Here is a 25,956-nt window from a genome sequence, read left to right on the forward strand (position 1 = left end):
ATGGGTTTGATAACAGAATCACCTATTTCAGATCTGCGTTTCCTGGTATCGTCATGAACTTTAATGAAAGAGGTATCAGAGATACGAGGGCCGTCCAGAAAGTAAAGAACGACTGTGCCCCACGCCCGACGGCGATCTCCTAACCATCGCTATAACAACCACGCAATTAGCTACTTCCCCTGTTTCAGTGCGAGCCTTTTTTTCTTGTTGAGCAATCACTCCTCTTCGTTCTGTAACCTTCCGAAAATCATGCGAAATGCGTGGTGTCATTCGTTTCCTGAATGCACAAAATGTTCGGCCTGTATTGATAATTCACAGGCAAAGTGTTAAACTATACTCATTACTTCGTTTTATATTTCCATTTACGACTTGTAAATTCATCCATCATGTTACAGCTGCTTTTGATGTTTGCGTCCTCCTTTTCTTGTGTAAAATTCCGCGTTTTTTCTGTTCTGTTAGTGATCATTTTTATGAATATCTTGTACTTTGCGAAGCGGTGGTTGACTGAGCTGTTTTTTTTTGTGTTGTCTTTCTTTTTCCGTATAATGTACAATAATTACAGCATTCTTCCAGTTTCGGGGAACTATCTCTTTCATGGACATTCGATAAACAATTTGGAACGAGTAAGTTCATTCCGTAATACGTGTTCTCCGGCTTTAATTATCCCTACTGTAATTGAAATTTGAAAAATAACAATGCCAAACTTAAGCTACCTAAGTATTCAAGCCAGTCGTCTGTTTAGCTCCTATAACCCAAATAACGATAACAATCCTAAAAGAAGGCAGAAACCAGTGTGCATACGTTCCAGACCAGAAAAATTCCGGTTCGTTTTAGACTGTAATAGAAAAGTCGCACCACCTGAATTTAGGCAGCAAAAGGCCTGCTTACAGTTCCATAACATTGTATTGTATGTTAACCGGGGGCCTAGACACGACGGAGAGGCTCCGTCCCCGCCGGTGGACCCCCAGGGAACGTCTCACACCAGACGAGTGCAACCCCTATGTTTGTGTGGTAGAGTAATGGTGGTGTACGCGTACGTGGAGAACTTGTTTGCGCAGTAATCGCCGACATAGTGTAGCTGAGGCGGAGTAAGAGGAACCAGCCCGAATTCGCCGAGGCAGATGGAAAACCGCCTAAAAACCATCCACAGACTAGCTGGCTCACGGGACCTCGACACAAGTCTGCCGGGCGGATTCGTGCTGGGGCCAGGAGCTCCTTCCCAGTCCGGAAAGCCGTGCAATAGACCGCACGCTATCTGTGCGGCCTCTATAACATTAGTTTATCTTCCGATGTCAAAGGTTAAAATGTAAACTACTTACTAAATGAGGGTGTTCTATCAGTCTTATGTCATCTGGCGTGGTGAAAATCCACTGATCACGCAAAGTCTATGGTATTTTCTTTTATTTCACGGAAAAAGACTGATTAAGTATGTATCTACCTGAGTGAACTGTAGATTGTATGTTTGATACCCATTTACGTAACTAAATGAGCACAGGCTCACGTACCCGAGTTCGTTGAGGCACGTTAGTGACAGGTAACTATTTCTAATATTTTTGTTTTGGAAATATGAGTTCCACAGCTCCACTAAGTTTGTATTTTATCCGTTTATGTTTCAATTTTTGTGTTTCATTTCGTGTCACAGATCCATTAGGGATAAGCAAAGGAGTCGAATGTGATGAAGAGTAGAGAGGTAACTACTTTTGGCATTGAAAGACCAGAGTTCACAAAATAGATTGCAGAGGTTTAGGAACGACACCGTACCAGAAGGAGTGAAATAATTCTTCTACCGAGGAAGTGAGATTTACACACGGTGGACGCAGCAAAGACGATCAGAAATCGATTGTCACAGGTGCAGGAAACTTTCTTCAACAAAAGAGCTCGACTAGTATCAGATAGTGTTACGGAAATGAGGTGGAATTTTCTGAAACTTTACAACATTTATGGAAATGAGAACTGGACTACCAGAAGTTCGCAAGCATTTGAAATATAATGGTATCGCAGAATGTTAAAAATTAAGTGCAGAGGTAAAAAGTACGACATGAAGAAATGCCGAATATAATGGGCCAGGAAAGTATTCGTTGGGAGACTGTCCGGAGTAGATAACTGGACAGTGGAACATGTACTACCGCTAATAGTTTGATTCCATATGTTCTGCCAAGTTCTTATTTCCATTTTATGCACAACTTGCTGCAGTGCCGGCGTTGCCTGGGATGTTTAGTACCTGCCACGTAAACTGATTGGTCCTGTTCCTTATTGCTACTCATAACGAATGCAATCCACATGGGAACTGCAGTTGCTTTAAACAGCAGGCCATATTTGAATCAACGGAATGCAACGAATATATACGTCTTCACTAGTGGCATTCACAAAAACCAGGTTATAGGTTTCCGGTCTAACATTTGCAAATACACATCAGTTTCTAACCTATAGTTTACTAATAACAATTACATCAGAGATTATGCTCCGATTCCTTTTTAAATTATAAATTAAAGTAATATATCTGTGAAGCATTATATAGCTAAAATGTAATTGTAAAACACATACTTTTATCTTTTAAATGCATTTAACTTTCTGCGAGAAATATTTTGAGTCAAAAGTGTGTTCATATGTTTAATGAATAAATATTTCACATATATTGATTAATATTTTGTACAACTTAAATAGATCTTTATAATCTGCAGGTGTGAAAAAACCCCTAATTACCCGAAAAAAACATGCCGATTTAGCAGTTCCTACATTACAAGCTGCGAAACGTACCTTCCACGGAAAAATAATGAAAGTGTATTTACAGTCTGCAGAGGTATAATTTTAGCAAATTCGAATAAAGCTGTGAAATAAAACTTATCAGAAAACTTGGTGGTATACAGTGTTCTTCGTTTGTCCGTCTGGAGTGCAAACAAACAAACTATTCGGTGTGCCGACTCTTAAGCAGCACGCCACATATAATTGGCCATGTTTGATGAAAATCAGCTAATAACTTTGAAGTAAATCGGTCAAGTACTTTTCGAGATGTTTGGTAACAACGTTTCTCTTTAATATTTGAAAAAATATAGCCTGTGTCCACCCAAATGTTTATTATGAAATCGTGTGAAAATTTGAATTAAATCGGCCAAGAACCTTTAGGCATTTTTGGTAACAATTTTCCCTTTTAATGTCACACACATACGTGTTTCAAGTCAGATTACGAAATCTTATGTAGACAGCGACCTCCTCTGCCTTGAAAGTGAAGTTCGCAAAACTTCATCAAGGTCGGAATAAAACTGTAGATTTGTTTGAAATACAAACAAGCGAACACTTTCCTGTAGATATTTCGCCGATCGACCCAGCCATCTTCTTCAGGTGCTATTAGTTTTGCTGTTGTGTCTACTCTCCACCTGGGCTTCAACCAGACTGTGGAGTACGCATAACAACAAACTCGAAGCACCTGAAGAAGATAGCTGGGTCGATCACCGAAATATTGTGCGTGAAATGGAAACAAATCGGCAGAAAACCAGGGAGCACAACATTAACCAATCGCTCTGAGAAAACTTGAAAGTTTACATCTACTACAGCGCCCAGTACTGTGCCTGGATGTCGTTAGAGCGCTGGAACGAGCAGCAGACAGGAGAATAGATCACAGAAAGACTCTAATAGGGTGGTTTGATAAGTCTGGTAAATTTCTGTGATAGAATGGAACAGTTTTGTTGCTTCTTTATGGTTGGTAAGCTTCATTACTCCCAGAATTGTATACAGAATGTCAACACTGCAGTGTGCAGTTCATGGTTGACAGCCGCATGAATTTGTCAGTGTGTCGACAGTGACGTGCAGTGACTAAACATTTTCATATGAAGGGTATGACTGCCGCACAGATCTAAACAGAAATGGATGAAGGTGATGCGAACTCTGCACCATCATTGAAGATCATTAACCTTTTGATTGACGAATTTAAACATAGTCGGAAAAGCACCGGAGGGAAAGCACACTCCGGCCGCCCAGTTGAGGTCACTGCAAAGGAAACCATTGACAAAATCCATGATGTGGTAATGCAAGATCGCCGAATAAAAATTTGTGAGACTGCGGAGGCTGTAGGCATCTCGACCGAGCACGTGCATAATATCCTGCTTGGAGAATTGGCTATGAAGAAGCTGCGTACGGCGTGGTGCTGCGACTGCTTCCACTCACAATGTCTGGCGATGTTTAATCGCAATCCGCGAAACTTTTAGCAGCAATTTGTGACTGTTGATGAAACCTGGATCTGTCACTGCACCCCAGAGTCAAGACGGCAGTCTAAACAATGGACAAACGCTGGTGAAAGCTGGTTGGTAATGTGGTTGCCACTGTTTTTTGGGAATCCCAAGGAGATCCTCATCGATTACTTGAAAAAAAGTAGAACCATAAGTGGACTTAATTCTTGAACAGTTTGAAATTTTCATTGTCTGAAAAAAAACAAAGTTTGGTACGTAAAAAAGGTGTTCTTTCACTAGGGTAATGCACTACCCCAAACATAGCGATAACAATGGCAAAAGTGCGTGAACTGGACTCTGCATTGGTTCCTCAACAACCCTATTCACCAGACGTGGCCCCCAAGTGACTTTTTCTTGTTCCATAACTTGAAATTTTTGCTTGTTTGGAGGAAGTTTTCATCAAATGAGAAAGTGATAATTGCAGTCAGCGAGTATTTTTCAGAGTCTGACAGAACCCATTTTTCCCATGGGATGAAGAAGCAAGAGTATCGTTGGGCCAAGTGTATATCCTTCATAGGAAACTACGTCGAGAAGTAATGTGAGTTACTTACGAAACAAACATTTTTTTCTTTTTGACTAGACTTACCAAATACTCTCGTATTACGCAAAACAGGTTTGAGGATTTTGAGTTAGCAGTTGTCTAGAGATGAAACTGTTAATATACGACTGGTAAAAGATGGAGGTCAGCGTAAAACTAGACGATAGACGGATGACTTAAAAATCATGTTATCACACGCATTGTGCGAGGTTCAAAAAATGGTTCAAATGGCTCTGAGCACTATGGGACGCAACTTCTGAGGTCATCAGTCCCCTAGAACTTAGAATTACTTAAACCTAACTTACCTCAGGACATCACACATATCCACGCCCGAGGCAGGATTCGAATCTGCGACCATAGCGGTCTCGCAGATCCAGACTGTAGCGCCTAGAACCGCACGGCCACTACACCCAGCATTCTGCGAGGCCTTATGAGGATTAGCGACCCTGCGCTGCCATCAGTGTACAATACCAGTACCCGCTCATCTTATAGGCGACCGTTTTTGCTGTGATAGGTGAAACACGGACTGAGGGAAAACCGGAACAGAAGAGAATCGAAGCATTTGAATGGTGCTACAGAAGAATATAGAAAATTGGGTGGACTGATAAGGTAAGAAATGAGGAGGTTCTGCGCAGAATCGGAGAGGCAAGGAACATGTGGAAAACACTGACAAGGAGAAGGGACTGGATGATAGTACATCTGTTAAGACATCAGGGACTGACAGAATGAGATTTTCGCTCTGCAGCGGAGTGTGCGCTGATATGAAACTTCCTGGCAGATTAAAACTGTGTTCCGGACCGAGACTCGAACTCGGGACCTTTGTCTTTCGCGGGCAAGTGCTCTACCATCTGAGCTACCCAAGCACGACTCACGCCCCGTCCTCGCAGCTTTACTTCTGCCAGTACCTGGTCTCCTACCTTCCAAACTTTACAGAAGCTTCTGCGAAATATGGAAGGTTCTGCGAAGTTTGGAAGGTATGAGACGAGGTACTGGCAGAAGTAAAGCGGTGAGGACGGAGCGTGAGTCGTGCTTGGGTAGCTCAGATGGTAGGACACTTGGCCGCGAAAGGCAGATGTCCCGAGTTCGAGTCTCGGTCCGGCATACAGTTTTAATCTGCCAGTAAGTTTCATCAGGGAATGACTTCCATGGTACTAGAGAAAGCTGTAGAGGGCAAAAACTGTAGAGGAAGACAGAGATTGGAATATATACAGCATATAATTCAGGATGTAGGTTTCAAGTGCTACTCTGAGGTGAAAAGGTTGGCCCAGGAGAGGAATTCGTGGCGGGCCGCATAAAACCAATCAGAAGACTGACGACTCAAAAAAAGTTGTCTTACTCATCCCAGTGGCGTCGTAATAAAAAAAGTGTATATCTGAGTGGTATCTGTTCTGTCGGACATGTTCCACAGAACAGACAACAGTGGTTATGACGCAGTTGATGTATAGATTTGTATGAAGTAGAGGATGAGGAAAGAAAGGGAATGGCTTGGGTGGGAAATCGTAACTTCCAGCCGAACAGGGCACTGTGGTAATACAGTGGCGAAAGTTGAAAATTTGTTCCGGTCCGGCACAAATTTTGAACATTCATCTTTGCGTTACCGCAATGCCCTGAGCGGCTGGAAGTCACAATTTTCCACCAATACCTTCTTTTTCTTTCCTAATTCTCTGTTATAAATGTAATCTATAACACACAAGAAAAATGGATGTGATTGAAAAATGAAATTTCTGTTTTTTTTAGTTTTATAGAAACCATATTGTTCATCAGAAGAGGAAAAAGAGAATCTAGCCAAAACCTGCCTAGAAGGAGGTAGAAAATTTATCACGCAAACTAAGCTAAAGGAATGATGATTGTGAATCGAGCTCGAATTCATTATAGATGTGGCACATTTCTTTTTGCATCGTCAGTTATGACCATTGTTTGATTTCTACTCGAAAACATTACTCGTTATCCATCGAGAAAGAACAATTCAGATAGGGAGCAGCATACTCTACAAATGTACAGCGCACGGAAAAATTACCGTTTAAAAACCTATTAGGTGGAAGGGAGTTTCGGGCAGTCTTATCGACGAACGCCTCCGCAGATAACGTGAACAGCACTTCAGAAGAATATTTTTTCCGTTTACGGTGGCGTTATGTAATCACGCCTTGATTACTGTGTCTCTCAGTCGCTGTTGAAAAATCTATTGTTTGAATTTATTTCTTTTTTCCCTATCTTAACTAATAACATAATCAAGTACAGAGTCCATTGACTGTACTGCGTAAAAATAAGATATAACTGTAGTGTTGTCAGCAAAATATTGAAGTGTTCTTTTATCACCAATTACTCCTTGTGGCTCAAAGAAGGCAATAACTCCTCGCCAAAGTCTGGCTGAAATTCTGCCCACTTCTAGGTTTTCTGTGGTTTCCAGAAATGGCGTGGGAAGAATGCAGCATTTGATCCTTTTTTTTCGTCTGTCCCCATTGTCAATGTTATTTAGTTCGGTAAACAGTTTTTCCTTTAGAGTTCCTGTAAATTGATATGCAGAACCCTACTGATGAACAAAAAATTTTCATGTCCTTATGCAAATCTGACAAACACGTGTACAGATCACTGACGTCTTTGCTGCGAATAGCGTTCGGGTTGGGGTTTATCTGTCATTTGAGATGGTACCCAAGGAGCGCAAACTTTCGGACAGCCTGCAGATTTGTGGGAAATGGCAAGTACTAATGTTCAACTCATGACGAACGGTTCTGGCATGTCGATAACCACAAATTATTCCCTCAATTGTCTTCATTTTACTGTCGGTTTCTGAAGCGGATGAACTACTTTAACGCTTTTCGTTTGAAACCAATTTACCCACTTGTAAATTTTTCATAAAGTGAAACAATGATAGCCGCGCTGGGTAGCTCGTGGTCTCAGGCGTCTTGTGACGGTCCGCGCGGCTCCCCCCGTTGGAAGTTCGAGTCCTCCCTCGGCCATGGGTGTGTGTGTTGTCCTTAGCGTAAGTTAGTTTAATTTAGATTAAGTAGTGCGTAAACTTAGGGACCAATGACCTCAGCAGTTGGTCCCATAAAAACTTACCACAAATTTCCAAATTTGAAACGACGATCACCGTACTACAACTGTATTCTGCTACTAACCTCTGCATCTGTAGTCCTTTCAGAGCACGGAAAACAAATCAGTCCCTTCTTCCTCGGTGCTTAGGGAGAGAGGGACACTTAATAAAGTACTCTGAGAACACTCTGAAGTGAGCTATTCATTGGACCAACACAGCTCAGGTGGTTGCTGTATTGCTGCGTGAATTTCGGTCACGCAGGGCTGCTTGCTGTGTCGTCACTGGAGAGACGGGAGCAGACAGCTAGCTGCAGTCTGCATGTAGTAATGGTTTCCAGTGCGAGTAGTGCTGTGGTTTAAGTTGTAATTGACGCTTTTCTAGTGAATTGTTGCTGAAATAAATAAGAGCAGACAGTGTTGTGGTGTCCATTGGAAAAACATGGCCCGTAAAACACGGGATATTATGTTCCTTACTTTTTCGAAAAATACTGAATCTGTTCCAGATCAGCCACAGTAGCAGCAGAAAATAAACTAAGGTCCTCGGGAAACAAGTAATAACAATGAAGTTAGTGCTAATGAACATATCACGTCTTACTGACGTATTAAATGAAACTTAAGGCAGTCAGTAATGACCTAGGTTCGATGTTTTATTAAGAAAAGGAAAGTCCTCTACCTTTATTAAAACTTTAATGGAAAATGAGATAGGTGATTGAATTCGTTCTCTGTAGCTTTAGCTCCATCAGATAATGGAACAGCGTTCGCATTGCCAGTGAGTGTTGTAACAAACGTCTTGTTTGTTACTTTGAACGCGTGGACTTGTTGAGAAATGCACCAAGACCTCAAAGTCTGGAAAAATGATTCTCTTTCCAGTCTTAGTTCAACCGAGTAGTCAACATGTATGATCTCCCATGTCTCATACCGCTAAAGAGACCAGTGAATGAGTTCACAGATCTTAAAGTGACTTTGCCGACCGGAATGGCCGAGCGGTTCTGGGCGCAACAGTCTGGAACCGCGCGACCGTTACGGTCAAGGGTTCGAATCCTGCCTCGGGCATGGATGTGCGTGATGGCCTTAGGTTAGTTAGGTTTAAGTAGTTCTAAGTTCTAGGGGACTGATGACCTCAGAGGTTAAGTCCCATAGTGCTCAGAGCCATTTGAACCATTAAAGTGACTTTATAAAATGCTTGGAGACTCACCCTTCTTCTTGCAATCATAGCTGAACAAACTTCAAAACATCTTCGTAAAATATTCTCTCGGCTTTTAAAGTTGAGGCCGTATCGGCTTTTATCTCACCTTTTGATTATCCCAATTTTAACACGTAGCGTTTACTAGTTCAGTATGTTTAAAAGTTTGCACAGAGTGGCGTGAAAGTAATTGTGCAGCCTTAAAATCTTCCGTGCACGGCCCTTAATATTCAGGTGCGCCTCTGGAATATGAAAGGCGATTGAAAGTTCACCCTTGTGTTGATCCTACTGATCTTGTATTAACGTCTTTGTCACTGTCATGATTCGTCTAGTACACAGGTTTCTAGCATTTGTGAGACTACTACCCCAAAGCGCAATTATATATTAGGTAGTAACTACCTCCCCCCCCCCCCCCCCTCCCCAGCTTACCATCCTCATCAAAATTAGCGCTTAACTAAACATCAGAATGAAAAAAATTCTTTCAACACTTTTGTTTTTTAAATGATGAAAGTGATATCTAGTTTCTGTAGGTGATCCTTCAAATCACGAAGTAATGAATCAGTGAAACAATTTGTACTGCTTATTTCTAACAAAATTTGTTTATGGAATGCCAAAAAAATTCTCTTCAGAAAGTAAATCTAAGTATTTGCAGTGAGGGTAGACACTTGGTACAAAATTTCCTTCCTCTGCACCACTACTTTGTCTGGCGGCACTTGCTACACCGACTCCCTGGGTATGCATTTAAATTCAGCCAAGTTAAAATGTGTGCACTATACTTTCTAAATCACTTGATAGCTGGACTCCTTACTTCCGAACTGACAGACGCTGGAAGATTTGAAACTGCCAATACTTTGTGTCTGACGACTGCCATTGATAATAATAATAATAATAATAATAATATTAGTTCTACAACTTTTCTTCCACCGTTTTGCAGTGAACGGCAGTAGCGGCAAGTGAGGTTCAGGTGGTTGGTCATAGGTGTAATACAATAAGCTTAGGCATCTGCAAACATAATGCCATAAAAATATTAGTCGATTTGTGATTGTATCATAAGGTTATTCTCGATTGATTACGTCAAATGACGTACCTATTTCTCGCCATTTGCGGGAAGTTTTAATTTTCTGCTTTAACATGAAGAAACCTGCGGCTGTGGCTCTTAAAATGGTGGGTAAGACCGGTGGTGAGGGAACTATTGGTGGAAGAACGTGCAGAGAGTGTTTTCAACGCCTTAAGAACGGTGATTTTGACGTCGAAGACCGGCATGGCGGAGTAAGACAGAACGTTTTCGTACCTGCTGAAACAGACGAAGACAGTCAGAGGACACCAATATCGAAAGCAACTGGTGCGTTCCAGCCCAGCACTGAAACACCAACGGCCACAATACAGCGATAGACACGTAAATGTAATTTTGCAGCAGGTCAGTGCCCGACCACATGTCGCAAAACCCTTCAAAATTTACATGGAAACTTTGAAATGAGAATTCCTATCCCTGCCGCCGTATTCTCCATACGTTGCTCTCTCTGACTACCACCTTTTTCGACCAGCGGCATACATTACAATTAAATCAATACATCATCACCATCTTCATCTGTATAGCTAAGACTCACCGGCCATTTGACCATCTACTGTGCGGATGCACACACATTGCCCGAACTCTTACAGGATTCGGTAAAGCCGTGAGTAATGAGTGTAATGGGCAGGGGCTCTACGAATATAGTGCGGGACAATAAGTTGGGAATTTGAGTCTCACGGGAGGCGTGCCAGAGATAAGTCCCTGCAGTCTCTCCAGCCACTATGTCCTCGGTGGCTCAGATGGATAGAGCGTCTGCCATGCAAGCAGGAGAACCCAGGTTCGAGTCCCGGTCGGGGCACACGTTTTCAGCTGTCCCCGTTGACGTATATCATCGCCTGTATGCAGCTAAGAGTATTCATTTCATTGTATTGATTTAATTGTAATTTCATTCTAATGAGTTGCACAGTCACTGTCTTCATATATACCGTCTGACTGACCAGCACTTTCAATCATATGAACAAGTGCAAAATTGAATCTATTCATGGATCCCCACAAAAGACACCCAGTTTTTCCGCCACGGTATTCTTATGCTATCCGAAATATGGAAGAATTCAGAGGCCAGCGATGGTCAATACTACGAGTCATAATTTTTTTGTAAGTTTTTCACAATAAAGCGCCGAACTTCGAGAAAAAACGGTGGAAGCAAATTTGTAGACCTAGTAATAATAACAATAATAGTAATTATAATTATTATAATGCACTGTAGACTCTGCATCAGCATAGTAGCTATTAAATTGTTGCTATTGGGCAGGGCTCTTAAATTGTTCGTTTGTGTGCTGCAAAGTAAATAATGAAGCTGTGGCATCATATATCAATACTACGCCATGCGCATCAAAGCAACGGAAATCTAAGTTCCCTGAGACGCCGACAGCGATTGGGCAGGACCTGGTGGACTCAATGGAGCATGCCTGCTTAGCTACAGCCCCAGCAGCTCTGTAACACGAGCGCCCTCTGCAGCCACGAGGCCTGCATGAGTGGCTCAGCCCACTTGCACTTGGAGCCTCCTTCCTGCAACATTGCGATAACTGGACTCTGTTTCTTCCGCGTTATTTGCAATGAGTTTCGTATATTTGGAGAAATACAAGTTCAATAAATCTTATGTTTGTTGTGTTAACTTTTTCGCTAATCCTTCCTGCTGCTATTTACTATCGAAAACACTCTTGATCACAAATTATTTATTCCGGTGACCGGTTTCGACCACAACTGTGATCATCTTCAGACCAATGAGCAAGAACCTCCTTCTGGTGGTAGTGATTTACCACCATAGGGAGGTTCTTGCTCATTGGTCTGAACACGACCACAGTTGTAGTAGAAACCTGTCACTGAAATAAGTAATTTGTGATCAAGACTGTTTTAGATATTAACTATTAGTAACAACACTGATGACTCTTGCTCCCACAATGTATTCAAAAGTATTTTCTGTTGCTGTCCATCTTCCTACAATGACACACTCATTAGCCGCAACACTCATTAGCCCACTTCTCCTTACCATTACGTATGAAGTCCTACACAACAAAATCAGTTTCTGATCCTTTGTGAGAACTACTTATAACTCTGACAAGGCATTTCCATGAGATATTTAAGCATATGTGACGTATATGTCTCACTTTTGCCGTCATAGACGCATTTTAAAATGTATGTGTGTAGTAGTGGGTGGGCAAAATGAGGAAGATGTTATTTGTATATTTGTTTCACAAGATGTAATCTCCATCTCATTGTATCTTGTTAATGCTAGTATCTGAAGAAAATAGAATTACTGGTATTTTACAAATAATTTAATTCCGTGACCGAAATGCTATCGAACCCTTTTGTTTTTATCCTTCAGAAAATTTCTTTTTACCCCTCAGAGGTATTTACCCCCTTCCCCCCCCCCCCCCCCCCCCCCAAAGCTGCGAACCACTGGTATAGTTAGATATTTCTTGGCAACATCAACAACGAATTCGTTACGTAATACCTATATCATATTTTCATGATCCACATGGTTTGAGAAATACGTATTTTATATGGATAGCTCAAGGTGCCCATTTCACAAGCAAAATCTGCAACGCATATTCATCTCTTTCCAGTTTATTTAATATTCCTTCCGACACCTCACCAGTCCTTGTGACGTCGAAACCGCAATATAAAGGCTGATTCCGATCCGCAAGTAAGCTACGAGCCACCATCAACTGAGTTATCACGTCAGGAGATATAACTTAATCGGCTGTCAATATTACTTTGTGAGCACATACCTCTTGGAAGGTTTTAAACAGTTCTCCCCCAGCACTAATTAAGCTGTCTTGTTCACGTTTGGAGTGTTAAATGGCAGGACAAGTAACTGTAAGCTTTGCGGAAAAATAACGCAAATTACGTAAGCAGTCTTTCTAGTCACTTACGCGTCAGACTAAGCTCCAGTTTAACTAATAATCATGTTATAATAATGCAATAGATAGGTCGGAAGACAGCGTGCTTCTAAATATTGTTTCAGTTGTTCAGGACGTCACAGCACATTGAAGTACGTGGTAGGACAAACTGTCTTCAAATCCGGAACATTGACAGTTCACTGACGAGGATTGGAGATCTCACATTTAAATCACATGAGTTGCTTATTGCACTGGTAGAATCTGAGAACGTTTTCACAGATATCGCTTAAAATCGAGACTCCGCAATCCACTCAACACTGTGCGACAGAGGGTTCTTCTGATAATGATCATCGGTAAGCCTCTGCATTATCTAATTTCTAAATTTTTCTCGTTGTGGTCATTTTATGACGAGACGTTTGTGGGAGGAAGTAAACTGTTGCTCGACTCTTCCGAGAAAGTACTCTCCCGACATTTCAATACTAAACCTGTCCGTGATACGCAATATAATACACGTTGTTATTTATTAACTTGCGCAACAGAAACAGTGTTCTTCTTTTCCTCATTCTACTCAAGAGAGCGGGGAAAGGTGTTGGAAAATCTCATCCTTTTCAGTCAAACATCTTAACAGGTGAGAGTGGAAGGGAGGAATCCCAGTTGGGAATATTTTGGATGGGAATTTCAGTTTCAGCATTCATCTCTGTTTCCAGGGCAAAATTAAGGTTGATTTATGTGTGTACGGATGTTCCACATTCGTAAACCATTACATCAATATCAACCAAATTCGGATACATATTACTTACTGTCTGGAAAGAAGTAATGTAGATAATGTACACCCAACTCCCATAGGGATGGGATTGGGGATGAAAAGAGTTGCCCTGGATGACTGGCATGTTGTGCAGGTAATATCAGAATACATTCAATTTGGCATACATGCCGATAGGCATTGATAGCATAGAGATGGGGAGGACGAGGACGAGATCGGCAGAAAAAAGGGTGAAGACAAGATGGATAGACAGAGGTGCCAATAGGAGATAGAGAGAAAAGTGGGAAGAGAAAATGCGCAAAGAGAGGTGGAATGAGGAGATGGACAAATAGAGGGTGAGGAGGTGATGTATGGAGAGATGGCAAGAGGAGACTTGCAGAGAGAGAGGGTGGAAAGTAATGGACAGAGAGAGGAGGCAAGAGGAGATGGACAAAGAGAGTGGGAAGGAGGAGATGAACAGCAAGAGAGCAGAGAGGAGATGGACTGAGGAAGAGGAAGGAAGAGCTGTATGGAGAGAGGGAATAGGAGGAGAGAAATGGGGTAGAAGGAACGGACAGAGGGAAGAAGAGGACAGATGGGTAAAGAGAGGGGGGCATAGAAGATGAGCAGAGAGAGGAAGGCCGAGGAAGTGGGTAGAGAGAGGAAGGAGACAGAGATCAGCAGAGAGTGGTGGAGAAGGGTATGGGCAGAGACAGAGGGAGGAGTAGTGGCAGATGGATGGAGAGAAGGGAGGAGGAAATGCACAGGGGGAGGACGAATTAGAAGGAGTAAGGGCAAGGAGGAGATGGGGTAAGTGATGGAAAGGGAGGTGAATGGAATGTGCAGTGATGGAGTGGAGGAGGAGACGTGTGCAGTATGCACTATCCATCACATCATTGTGACCACTTGTCAAAATCCTGAAAAGCCAACTTTTGCGGAACTAACTGTTGCGAGACGTGCAGGAAGAGAGTCAGTGATGTTCTGGAAGGTACCAGCATGGATGTGGAGCCATGCTGACTCCAGTGCCGTGGCCAGCTGCATTAGGTTTCTTGATCGAGAATGCATGGCGCGTTCAGTCCGATCGAAGTGGTCCCACAGATTGTAGATTCGGTTTAAATCGAGGGAGTTTGGTGGCCAGGGGAGTATGGTAACTTCATCCTGCTGCTCTTCTAACCACGCACATACAGTGTAAGCTGTGTGATATTTTGCGTTGTCCTGCTGGTAAATGGGATGGTGCCGAAAAGAAACAAACTGTATGTAGGGGTGGACATGGTCCTCAAGTAGGCATATATATTTTTGTTGCTTAATCGTGCCTTCCAGAATGACGAGACCATTCAGGGAATGCCACGAAAATATTCCCCAGACCATAACGCTCCCTCCTCCAGCCTCAATCCTTCATAAGATTATTGCAGTGTGTTTACTTTCAGACGTTACAAGACTTGTATGCCAATGGCCATCTGTCCGATGGAGCATAAAACGTGATTCTTCTGAAAAGGCCACCTGTCATAGGCGTCCGAATTCCAGCCTTCGTCGCCTATGAACAGCATTCAGCATGGGTTCTTCAACCAGGTGCTGCCTCGAAGGTCCGTACGCAGCAACGATCGCTGAGAGGCCGTTGAGAAGACTATTGGTAGTCTCTTGGTTCACCTGGGCGGTCAGTTGCTCCACCGTAGCACGTCTGCTCTCCCGTACACATCTCCTCAGTCGTCGTTCATCCCTATCATTTATGACCCGTGGTGCACCACAATTGCTTTGGAGCCGATTTTGGGCAGGGCCATTTTGCCATGCATGGTATGGTGTAACAATGGCGGAACGTAAACAGTTTAGAATCTTAGCTGCTTTGAATATGCTACCACCCTTGGAATTAAAGCCAATGATTATGCAATTTTGACGTCCGGTAAATGTTACGAGAACGGCTGCACCGTTTCCCGCGTCCCCGCTCCTCCCTCCCCGTCAAGCTTTATATACCTTCCACTGCTAGTGCTGCCACCTGCTGTCTCTGAGTGGTAATTGCACGTTGACGTCGAACGTAAGCGGTGGTTACGTTAATGCAACCGTACTGTGAGTATGTTGTACGTCTGAGTTGTGTTTGTGGATGTTGTGTGTTGTTGAAATGGCTTACGCGTTGATCTGATAATTATGAATATGATAATCATACGCAGCGGCGAGAGAGACTGTAGAGACTGCTGTGTAACGTTCTTGTACATGAGCAGCCTCTTTGTATTTTTAACTTTGTTATTACGAAGCCCTTCAACCGCGAATAATTGGAACGGTAGTTGTTTTCAAGTAGACCAGACATAAAATGTACGAGTGTTTAGGAAGTACTAAAAATACACCGAGAAACAACTGCATGGATCGCCGCTTAGCTTAACGGAGAAAAATCCGCAGCAGTCCTGTCTTACCAGTAGCGTCACAGACGCTGGCCAATGGCATCATACGAGCGTCACTCCAAAAGAAATGCACACTATTTTTTTTAAATCCATCTTTTATTCTACATGTCTGAAAGTTTTACAGTGTGTAGATACATCCTTTAGGAACAATATTTTCATTTCTCCACATAATTTCCATCCCTCTCAACTGACTTACGCGATCTTGGAAACAGCGCTTGTATACACGCACAGTAAAATTCTTGACCAACCTGTTGGAACCACTGTTTGGCAGCGTGCACAAGGGGTCATCATCATCAAACCTTGTTCCACGGAGAGAGTATTTCAGTTTCCCGAAGAGATGATAGTCACATGGAGCCAGGTCAGTACTGTAAGGCGGGTGTTTCATTCTTGTCCATCCGAGTTTCGTGATCTCTTCCATAGTTTTTTGACTGACACGTGGCTGTGTATTGTCGTGCAACAGCAAAACATCCTGGTTTTGCCAATGTGGTCGAACACGACTCAGTCGAGCTTGAAGTTTCTTCAGTGTCGTCACATATGCATCATAATTTATGGTGGTTCCACTTGGCATGATGTCCACAAGCAAGAGTCCTTTGGAATCGAAAAACACCGTAGCCATCACTTTTCCAGCAGAAGGTGTGGTTTTGAATTTTTTTTTTCTTGGGTGAATTTGCATGATGCCACTCAACTGATTTCCTCTTCGTCTCTGGTGAAAATTGATAGAGCCATGTTTCATCACTTGTCACAATTCTTCCAAGAAATTCATCTTCACCATCCTCGTACTGTTCCAAAAGTTCGCTACATACAGTTTTTCTTGTTTCTTTGTGAGCCGCTGTCAACATCCTGGGAACCCACCTGACACAGACCTTTCAATATTCTGCAAACACCTCCTTCCCTTATCCCAACGTAGAATGACAGTTCGTTCACTGTGATGCGTCTGTCAGCAGTCACCAATTCGTTAACTCTGTACACATTGTCTGGAGTGTGTGCAGTACGAGGCCTGTCGCTGCGAGGACAATCCTCAATATTTCCGTGCCCGCTTTCATCACGTAACCTGCTTGCCCACCGACTAACTGTACTGCGATAGACAGCAGCATCTCCATACACCTTTCCCAACCTCTTGTGGATGTTTCCCACTGTCTCGTTTACACAGCACAGGAATTCTATGACAGCACGTTGCTTGTGACGAACGTCAAGTGCAGCAGCCATCCTGAAGACATGCTGTGACGGCGCCTCTCGCGGGGACAGGTTGAACTAAGTTTGAAAACAAGCGAGAAGGATGTATCTACACACTGTAAAACTTTCACACATGCAGAATGAAAACTGTATTTTTACATAAATAGTGTGCATTTCTTTTGGAGTGACCCTCATATTATCCATGAGTCGCATACCTGATAAATTTCTACCCTGTCACGTGGAAAAAAGCTAGCGCAGAACAACAGCAGTAAGCTTAATACACGTCATCGTTAATCAGTTCTATCAGCCTATGGAGCTCAGCTGAAGACTGATTAGCGTATTTTATATTGAGAGAACTTTTCTAAAGTGTAATACAGGATGGACAAATTAAAAGTGGCTCGGCAGCTATTCACAAAAAGTCAGTTGCGAGATTGATTCTTGCTAATGAATGTCGCAGAAGGTGCTGTAAATGGTCATCGTTGACGTCAATGATGAGCTGTGCTCGTTTTATCAAAATGTGAGACACGCATACCAACTCTGCCAGAGGGGTAGGAGAAACGGCATTTACAGTGTTTTGCTGTAACTCTTGCTGTGTTTCGTCATTATTTGAGTATATTTGACCTTTCAGTATGCCCAAAACTGAAAAATCGCAGGGACAGAGGTAAAGCGATCGAGGTGGATAGGATATTGTACCGCCTCTGCTGACCGTCTTCTCTTCGCCGAACAAATGCAGTCATGACAAGTGTGTCAAGATTCTTTGTACACTTGCTCCGTCTTGCTGAAATATCCATTCAGTTGTTCATCTTCTGAGAGTTGATCGACACTTGGATTTTCCACTTTTTGTTGGACCTACAGATTAGTATTAACAGTCTGGTGAAAGAATAGTGTAATCATGCGGAAAGCTGACATTGCGCACCAAACACCAGTCTTGAGGTTATACAACGGCTGTTAAAAGTACCGACAGGGATTTTACGGTGCATAATGCCGCATGGTCTCTGATTTCACGTGCCCTGAGAGAGCTAACCAGGCGTCATCTGAACAAACGAAAAACTGAGGATCCGAACGTCGTGTTTCTTCTACACTCAAAAATACAATTTCCAGACGTTCTTCTGGTAGCTTAATTGTTAGTAACATGCGCTGATGGCTAATGGGTCGCAGGTTCTATGCGAAACTATGTAGCATGTCACATGTAAGTCCTTGTATATGACCTGCAGAAGAGCCACTGATTACCTTTTAGCGTAATCCAGACGAAATTTAGTCCTCAGACATCGCATCTGATCATTCTGTGCCAGCGTCGCTAGATTTTTGTAGAGCCATGTACAAGAAAACAACATAATGCATCCGAGAGCCATACGATGTACTTATCACTATTATTACAGTTAGTTATTATGATTGCTACTTGAAAGTGCTGGACAAAGTATAACAGATCTGTTCAATGCGAACGTTAGCCAGTAACGATTGTCACGCATTGTCAGACAGTCTACACGTGCGTTACATTTAAATCTTATGACTTTCTGCGAAAACGTGGAGCACAATTACCACACAGAGTTTACAGCCTAACTCTGTAGCGAAGCTTTGTAAAGATGTCGACATGCTACCTCTTAGTGCATATGATAGTTAACAATACTGCAGCTAAAAAAATAAAAGAAATGCATAATTTTTAGACCAGACAATTATCAGAGTAATTGTAGGAAGTCCCAGAGGGGTACTGTACTTTGTCACAAACATCGTAAGTAAAATGTTAATTTTCGTAACATAAGCAGAGATCCGACAGAAATTTAAAAACTTAAACGATAATACTATCGTGTGTAAAACAACAACAGTCTGCCTCCTTATCTCTTTCTTTATTGACTACCGCTTATTTAGCCTGACCAGATTAGGGCCTTAAGACCCTGTCTTAAATCTGACAGCAAACAACACATACCAGAGATATTAGTAAAGGGCCTTAAGAAGCATATAAGATTAATTTAGTATTACAGAATCCGAATGGATAAAGAAAGACGAGAAGATTGAAATGACATGACAGTGACGGTGGATGTTAGGAAAGAAAGCAGTTTAAGTCAAGCACTCTGCTCGCATCGGTGGGGAGGGGGGGGGGGAAAGTTGTGGGGGAGCAGGGTTGACGTGAGTGAGCTGCAGACTAGTATATAGGAGAGGCTATTGTTATGGAAGGTGAGCTATTAACTGTGTTTTGAAGTTTGGAAGGAATTTAATGTCTCTGAGCTTTTTAGGAAGACTTTTCCAAAATCCAGTTCCTGACCCAAAAAATTATTTAGAGAACATGGCAAAGTTATGCGATGGTACAGAGAGGGTATTATTTCCTATGTTGTTCAACTTGTAGTGAAAGAGCTAGAGATAAAGAAGAAGGAGTGGAATAACTCGAAAGATGATAGAACAAATACAGAGCATGATGGTCTCTACACTTATCGGCACGTAGCCATGACATTTGTTTGTAGGCAGGAGTGATATGGCTCGAAATAGAGTACGTAACAAATGCATCACACACAAACATTCATCGCCAGTTCTAGCCTGCGTGAGCTTTTGTACTAGAGTCCTTGGAGAATGGCCCCACCATAATACAGGGAATGTTACCGACTCTACGAACGTCTTTTTAAACTCGAAAGGAAATACGTTTTTATATTTCTGTAAGAGATGAAGTGGCACTGCCTGTGTGTTCAATCCGGTCTGGTGTGATGATCCAGAATTAAGTTGTGAGACCTTAACTTTTCCCGGCGAATCGAATGTTCAAATAACTTACGGGTTTGCTGCCGGGTGACGTCGTCGAACACCGCCGATATTTCGACAGGAGCACACCCTGCCATTCTCAAGGCACAAATGCAAGGAAGAAAAAATGTGCAAGCAAATTTAATTCCTCGGTTCACAGAAGAGAAACAAGGAAGACACCACACACAGAACAAGTGTCAACACAACCAAAGATAACCACCATCAGAAATATCGATAGTTACTATTAATCAACAGGTGAGGTAGGACTAATTCTGTCCCTCTGTTTTTTTATGAGAGACACCTGCTAAGATTAAGGCCCTGTTGGCGTCCGTAAAAGATGATCTTGGTTTGCGTAAGGCTGGGGACTATCGTATTCCTTGCAGTTGTGGCATGTCATTTATTGGCCAGACAATCAGGACTGTGGAAGACCGGTGCATTGAACATAAGCGTTACACACGTTTACAACAGCCGAGCAAATCCGCTATTGCAGAACATTGCCTTGACACCGGTCATCCTATGGAATACAACAACACGGAGATTCTGGCTTGCGCGTCCAGCTATTGGGATAGTGTTATTAAGGAAGCTGTTGAAATCAGACTATCAAGCAACCTTATTAACAGAGATGGTGGATTTTGTTTAAATGCTGTTGGAATCCGGCTCTGTCTCTCATCAAAAACAGAGGAACAGAATTAGTGCTACCTCACCTGTTGATTAATAGTAACTATCGATATTTCTGATGTTGGTTATCTTTGGTTTTGTTGACACTTGTTCTGTGTGTGGTGTCTTCCTTGTTTCTCCTCTGTGAACCGAGGTATTAAATTTGCTTGCACATTTTTTCTTCCTTGCATTTGTGCCTTGAGAATGGCAGGGTGTACTCCTGTCGTAATATCGGCGGTGTTCGACGACGTCACCCGGCAGCAAACCCGTAAGTTATTTGAACAGAATTAAGTTCTTAGCAGATGTGAAAAATATTATTTATGTGACGTTTTGGATTAAGGGTGGAAACGATTCTCTGAAACGCGTCGAAATAAATTTTTTGTAGGCGACCAAGACTGCTTACGTTTTAGATGGGCGCGGTTTTAAACCTACTAGTATGTTCTGCGTCAGCACTGATAAGGCAAGTAAATCAGCATTTACATGCTTGATGGCTATGCAAAAGTTTGTTGGAGCTGAAATTAGTTACAGCTGAAGGACGTCAGCGTATAGATGATACCTGCAGTGGGAGAATATAGCTGACACATCAGTAATATACAATGAGAAAACTAGTGGGTCCAAAACTGTTCCTCACGGGACCTCTGATACGACATCCTTTCATTGTGACCTTTTATCTACGACAGCTAAATAAATTACCAGGTGTATGGACTTCAATTTCATCATGGAGTGGTACCAATTTGGAGAAATCGTACTTCTTTTATTTCCCTTGAACTATTAATGCAAGTTAGCTGTCAACGGAGTATTTCGGTATTTTTTCTCTGTAAAATCAGAGGCTAATTCGTTGTAGATCAGAATTAACTGTGAACCCTAGGCTACTTTCTAGTAGTGTTGCTTCTGTGTCAATGAAGATGTGCTTTAGCTTTGTGGAACTAATCGATTATTTTAATCGAAAGGAGAATGTCGCACCGGCCGGGGTGGCCGTGCGGTTCTAGGCGCTACAGTATGGAACCGCGCGACCGCTACGGTCGCAGGTTCGAATCCTGCCTCGGGAATGGATGTGTGTGATGTCCTTAGGTTAGTTAGGTTTAAATAGTTCTAAGTTCTTGGGGGCTGATGACCTCAGAAGTTAAGTCACATAGTGCTCAGAGCCATTTGAATCATTTTTTGAGAATGTCGCATTGTATTTACGGTCTTCAGATTGTACGAAAGGTGAGCAGTAATTAAAATACCTACGTAGTACTGATATATGGTTATTTTTATAAAAGTGAAGTTTCACTAACTAGTTATTCACTGCAGATAACACAATTTTGCTATCACAGAGAAGTATAATGTCTCTGAAAGTATGGTAATTCGTTCTTCTATCTATTGTAAATGAGCATATTCAATAAGTCACGATGTTAACGCGTCCAGGAACTCTTTTTGTGTTGTTAGCCACTCTTGTATCACTGTAGGCAATTTATTTTCATTGATTACTGCCTGAGGTATCGTTTAATTCAGCAGAGAGACGCTGTTCACTGAATGAATCGTCGCTGCAAAATAATACTAAGATGTCAGAGGCCTTACTTTTTACTTTACTATCCAAGCACCTCCGTTGGTAACAAATTTTATTTTATAATGACGTTTGCAGAATTCCTCAATGATGTTTAGAATTAATTACGGAACTCTGTCACGATATTTAGTAAAGTTTGTGGAAGACACAGGCTATTTATAATTTCAGAAAATTAATCGCATGATTAGTAAAACAAACATGTGACTATATAGTGTTTTTAGATAAATCTGTAGATTATTTATATCGGAACCAGCGTGCCTTTTTTACTTGACGAAGTGATACATGGGATTATAATCCAATCCGTTAAAAAATTGAGGATTCCTCAGCAAGCAGCTGAAAAATGCATGCTGGGCATTAGTAGGAGTGACAGCAGATCGAAGAAATATATCAGGGAAAGGAGTGAAAGCAACTAGGTTGGTTTCACTTTTACCGTTAGGGTCTTACATTACGTATACACCTTTGATATACGTCTGTAAACATCAATCAGCATTTTCGGTTATATCATGGTTCAAATGGCTCTGAGCACTATGGGACTCAACTGCTGAGGTCATTAGTCCCCTAGAACTTAGAACTAGTTAAACCTAACTAACCTAAGAACATCACAAACATCCATGCCCGAGGCAGGATTCGAACCTGCGACGTAGCGGTCTTGCGGTTCCAGACTGCAGCGCCTTTAACCGCACGGCCACTTCGGCCGGCGGTTATATCATGTCTGATCAGACAGCTATGTGTTTTGTAACTGTGATTCAGTTTTATTCTGTGTTTATGTTTTATACGCTTATACATTTTTCAACAGAGCAGAAAAAATGGAGGTACTGACATATGTGCTCTGCTGATATTTCGTAGAATGAAACTTTAAGGTTACTTCAACTAATACGCTATAGTACCAGTGTTCGTTGTTTTGTTTAATTTTCAAATATGGGGGTTGTGTTCTTTGTTAAACATGGCCTGAGGATGGCGGTATGTGCCGCCGAAAATAGTCTTGTGATAGAATAAAGATATTCTCAAGATACAGCTGTGGTGGCACTTTCTCTCATATGTATAATCAGCTGAAGTCCCTCGTCCATGCAGTGAGATAGACATACACTACCGAATTTGTATAGCACTTGACTTGTAAAAAACTGCTTGACAAAAAAGTGAAGAAGGGGGTAGAGTGTTGGGAAGAGGGAATCAAAATGAAACTTCACTGTCTGAGATAGTATGTTACGTTATTCCAGTGACTGCAGAATCGATTCAAATTTACGAACGTCTTGGCAGTATCAAGCAATTAGAAGTATGACGTTGGACTCACTCTGGTCTGGATGCATGCACTCATTCGGTAGGGAAGGATGTCACAAAGCTGTTGTATGCTCTCCTCGGACAAGCTCACCCGCAACTGTCGTAAGGGTAATTGATATCGCGGTTGCTGGCACTGGGACAGACTTGAAGTCCGAGGTGGTCCCACATAAGTCTTATCGGGGACGGAACTGATGATCTTGCTGGCCATGGGAGTACCACATCACGTAGACAGTTGGAAGAGACATGTGCCATGTGAAGAAGGGCAGCAGTGTGCTGTAAAAATGGCAGTAACCGGGAATCGTATCCGATAGCTCCCCACACCTCCGTGCCTCTCCAAAATATTGGAAGAAGTTCATAAACTTAGTTCATTGATAAATACAGTACGACGCCATTTATCAGCACTGCATGCTTCTCGCTTACGACACCACTCCAACCGTAGTCGTTTGTGTTAACGCCAGGTTATGCATGGGACAGCAGTTCCCTAGTCCGACCAATGTTGTAGAATGAAACAGATTGCACCATGTATGTGGTGGACATCACGGCGATCCTTTCATGTAGTGGTCAGACGTACTCGAGCGAAACCTTGACGACTAGTATACCTGTGATTACATATCTATGCCGTCGAACAGCAGGCCATTCTCACATCCCTATACCCCATAAATCAGGACGTTGCACGATTCAACCAACGGCCAAATGGAGACGGCCTTTGAGACACTGTGAGGTGCTGATAACGCTGTCTAACATGAGTACGTGTCTTCCCCATGTCCTTCCTAGTGACCACTGAATATCACAACCTGTTAACCACGCCAGTCGTGATAACAACACTAAACATAAACAGCGCTAATGAATGCACTCTGGTGGCTGCGCTACCTGACACGCAGAATTGCAACCTGCCAATGGTATGTATGTGTAGGAAATCACATTGACATCCGACCAAGTCTTCCACGTGCTTCACTTCTTTTATCAGGCAGTGTATATAGTTATACACGTAAATCATCCTTATAACGCTTTAGTACAATGTGTGTCGATATCAATCAAAACATAAAGCGCCTCTTTATGGCATGACTATTGGAATTCGACCTTTGTGGTACTTACCTATAAACAGTAACTTTCCCTCCTTTGATGTACTTAGGTTTGCTTCCTCAGCTGCAACAATTACTCGCCATTGTTTCTACTTTCAAATACGTGCGACATCGAAGTTTCAGCATTAGCTCGTCATATAAACAAACAGCATTATGTATAAGTCACGTGATTATTACATTTGATGTTAGAAATTAGCGCAGTACGCTATGCTCACTCCACAGATGTTCCCACCATGAGAAAAGCTTGAGACGACATTTTAACAGGACGATTGTAACTGATATTACAGAGTGTACAAGAGCAGCAAGGATTGATATTGCTGAACATTGAAATAATAATCTAGAGAATGTTTTTATCGAAAAGTTGATGATGATTATGATGATGATATATGTGATATGAAAATTTTACTTAAACGGAAGAGAATTAAGACTGGACCTACCGTGTTTTATAAACCTTCCTTTAATGCACGATACCATTCATCCCCAAACGATCACGTATGTGTGTTTCCGTTTTCTGTAAGAAGTAGGAAAAGAACAGTGAAAACATTCCATCCCAGTCTAATTTAGTCACAGATTTCTTTATTTAATTAACAGAACTACAAATCCATCTTCAAACGAACGACTATGTGAAGTAATGTAATTCTAAATCGGTACCGTTTGCTGTGGTATCACTACTATATTTCTTTCCTTTTTGCCGGCCGCGGTGGTCTAGCGGTTCTAGGCGCGCAGTCCGGAACCGCGCGACTGCTACGGTCGCAGGTTCGAATCCTGCCTCGGGCATGGATGTGTGTAATGTCCTTAGGTTAGTTAGGTTTAAGTAGTTCTAAGTTCTAGGGGACTGATGACCACAATAGTTAAGTCCCATAGTGCTCAGAGCCATTTGAACCATTTTTTCTTTCCTTTTTCCTGGATTCTATCCCTTATCTTCAGGGGATGGGCACGTTAATCAGGATCTGACGATGCTAGTAGTAGAGGGTGGCCGGACGCTCTAAATGTCGCCAACCCTCCGCTACACCTCCCTCCCCCCTCTCACTGCGACAGAAACCATGTATCTCAGCTCTTTGCTTCCAGTGTTCACCATGTGAAAGTGCAACAACGTTTTGGAAATGTTTGCGAACCGTGGAACTGCCGCTGGACGTTGGTAGCAGCCCGGTATTCACCTATATGGATTTGGAAAACAGCTGGAAAACAGTCTACCAGGCTGGCAGACACACCAGCCATCGTCGTTAATTCACCTGGGGGATCGAATCGGTTGCCGGCACGCCTCTCTAAATCTTGGCTGCTCTGTGTCACTAATCATAACGTCGTCGAATAATCACATAAACAATATCTTAAGCAAAAGCGTAAAAATACATAATCATTTGCATGAAAAGCGTGTAGTGTCAAATTAATTTTGTCGTACATTCGTTCAAATCATGTAATAGGTTACATTCATTATCTTCCCTGGTATTTGAAATGGACTGTCTAGTTACTAC

At 42.3% G+C, this 25,956-nt stretch overlaps 1 protein-coding gene across 1 annotated transcript in view; it reads left to right on the top strand.

Moving 5' to 3' along the window:
- Positions 1-25,956, top strand: part of LOC126465925 (uncharacterized) — a 405,052-nt gene that overhangs the window by 180,814 nt on the left and 198,282 nt on the right. The gene's annotated exons all lie outside the window — the stretch shown is intronic.

This window comes from Schistocerca serialis, chromosome 1 (assembly GCF_023864345.2).
Source record: "Schistocerca serialis cubense isolate TAMUIC-IGC-003099 chromosome 1, iqSchSeri2.2, whole genome shotgun sequence".
NCBI lineage: Eukaryota > Metazoa > Arthropoda > Insecta > Orthoptera > Acrididae > Schistocerca > Schistocerca serialis.